This window comes from Octodon degus, unplaced genomic scaffold (genome assembly GCF_000260255.1).
Source record: "Octodon degus isolate 3935 unplaced genomic scaffold, OctDeg1.0 scaffold00206, whole genome shotgun sequence".
NCBI lineage: Eukaryota > Metazoa > Chordata > Mammalia > Rodentia > Octodontidae > Octodon > Octodon degus.
The window spans coordinates 1,841,563-1,844,536 of NW_004524782.1; positions in this window are offsets into that span (position 1 = coordinate 1,841,563).

Below are 2,974 nucleotides of genomic sequence, written 5' to 3' on the forward strand. Positions count from 1 at the left end.
TCCTTTGTTTTGTCTTGTCTTTTTAATTCTTTTTCTATCTTTTGTGCCGTTTTTTTCCTTTTTCTTCCAATTTTGCATGCACGTATCTTGTAATATGAACAACTAATTTGAAGAGAACATTATGCAATAGAACAATACATATGGAATATAAACAATTCATATTATTTAGCTTACTGAAACTTTGCTTTGCCTGTAATTTTTCTGTTTTAATACTACTTTGTACTCTATTTTTTTCTTTTATCCTTTTAAATGTTTTATTTATTTATTTTGTGCAGGGTCACAGAATGCATCTTAGACTCAGTGATTCTCCTGTCTCAGACTCCCCAGCACTGGGATTATAGGCATACATCACCATTCATGGTTTCAGTGGCTGGCATAGTGCAGCTGGGGTTCCACGTCCTGTGGGGCATGCAGCACTGAGGATGAAACCTGGATCCTTGAGCTTGCCTGGCAGGTGCTTAGACTGTCGAACTATCGCCACAGCCCTGTACTCTCTTTGAAAAATAAAAAACAGAAAAGAGAAATAACAGTGAGGCTTTGATATGTTAATGGATGTAGCTTGATAATTTATGCTTTTATTTTACCTCTTTTACTTTATTTTTGTAACAGGTTCTCACCAAACTGGTAGGCTGGCTTTGAATTTACATCTTCCTGACTGAGTATACTGAGCGTCTGTGATTATAGAGATGTGCCTCCAACTCTGCTATAATCATTTGTATTTTGATAACAAGTTCTTATAATATTATTATATTATGTTACATGTTTGACTAATTTAATGTATCATTAAAATTTATTTTTCTAGAAATTTCAAATCATTTTCAAAGTGACTACTCCACAACTGTAAGTCACATGAATGGCTTACATGTGGGACTCACATTCCATTTCTTTTGGACATTGTGACCCTAGCGAGAGTACTAAATGAACTCAGTAGTCTTGTGGAGTTTGCATACTAATGCACGGGGTATAGGAGGGAGGGAAATACTGGATGTGAAAATTATATTATATCTTGTGATTGGGCCCAGGACCGGAGAATACATTTTGCTCCTTCTCTTTGTCATTTTGTATAGCACTGTCTTCTGACCTTTGTTGTACATTGTTGGTGCAGAGTCTGTGCCCAGGAAATGAGTTTACCTTATGCATCAGGCAGATTGTACATCTGGGGTCATAATTTGACCTAAGATATGGCACCAACCGAAATTCTCACCCAAGAGATATTATGTGATTAAGGCAGTTACAGTTTTGTATTGTACATATTGTGTTAATATTCAATTATTTGTCCAATCTTGCATAACTATATCTGTTAAAATGTGCAACAGATTTGACGATATAATAGATAACAATTAATTAGCTATTTCTTCCTTGAAAATCTGTTACACATGTATTGTATGTTATTCTTTTTCTGTCTTTTTTCTATTTATTTTAGTTTCTATTTTTACTGTTCAAAATAAAATTAAATTTGAAAACAAAAACAGAAACAAGAAAAGAATTATCTGTTGAGCAAAGTAAAAGATCGTTAATAGGAAAGCAGGAGTCTGACGTACAAATAGGAAGGAGATTAATAGATGGAGGGAAAGAAGATGCAGGGGAAGTAAAACGGAACAAAATGCATTATATATACATCCCTGCTCCCCATGAAAAATGTAATCGCCATGAAGTGAAAACATGTGATAATAAAAATTTGCAAGAAATAGATAAAATTAATAGAAAAAGAAAGAAATAGTATCTGGTGAAAGAGCCTCTGCCCGGGCAGTGAATTTACTTTATGCATCAAATAGATCGTACATCTGGGGTCATAATTTGACCTAAGATATAAATCTTCACAGCCAGCCAGCCAAAGGAAGTTCAAAGAGAAAAGCTTTATGAGCAGATGGAAAGAGAGAATGGAGAGTCCCTGAGACAGCAATGAATATCATGCACAAGGACGTGAAGTAGCTCAGTGTGCCCTGAGCAGGGTGTGAAAGATCTGGGCAGATTCCGGTTTAGAGCAAAGTTATTTGAGTAGTTAGTGGACACTTGAATGGCCAAAGATAATGAGAGTTGGATGGAGTGCTCCTGGCTGCATGTTATGTACATTCTGGATCAATAGGGCTAGGATAGGATTGATGGTCATAGGAACAACAGTCCATGATATATTCTATATTCAGAGTTTTGTCAAGTAAATATACAAGCTCAGAATAGGTAGGGAATTGGGGGAGTGGCTCCTTTGGGGAATGGGACATTTAATTGTTCAGTTTGGGCAAAATTAGGTTGAGGTTTCACTGGTATTCTCATGGGGATATGTCAGGAAGTCAGTTGATTATGTCAGACTAGAGGGTTGGAGCAATGCCAAAGCTGATGACTTAGATTAGAAACAGTCAGTATAATATTTCAAGCCATGAGCCTGGATTGTGACATCTACAGAACGATTATAGAGGGCAGACTTGTTTGTATGGTAAGGCACACATCTCCAATTTAGATGATCAACTTGGCCAATTGAGCTGTGGAGATATTGAAGAATAGTGGGTGTATGTGTGTGCATTATTTACTCAAAGCAAAAATTATGTCTCAGAAAGGAAGAGCTCTGCTGGATAATATGTTATGGGGAATCAGGATAAGAAAAGAGAAGATTCCACTGGATTTTGTGACTTGGAGTCTTTGATCCTTTAAGCAAGTACATTTGATGTAGTGCTGAGGATACACGTCATGTGGAGTAAGTTTGAAGAAGATGTAAGCAGAACTGGAGAGAACAGTTGGAGATGCCCCCTTCTAAAGTCTGGTTGATATCACAGCAGCAGTTCTTTTATGTCCTGAGTCACCACTGACCTTGAAAGGCTAGGGCCAAAATATTGGCTATCCTTTTAGCCCATCTATCTCTCTAATTTTTGGTCTGCAAACTTTAGGGCTTTTTTCCCCATAATTTTATTGAGAAACAAATAGCAATGAGACAGTTTCAAACCAAATTGGTAGGACAGTTTCAATAATTAACACATTGCAT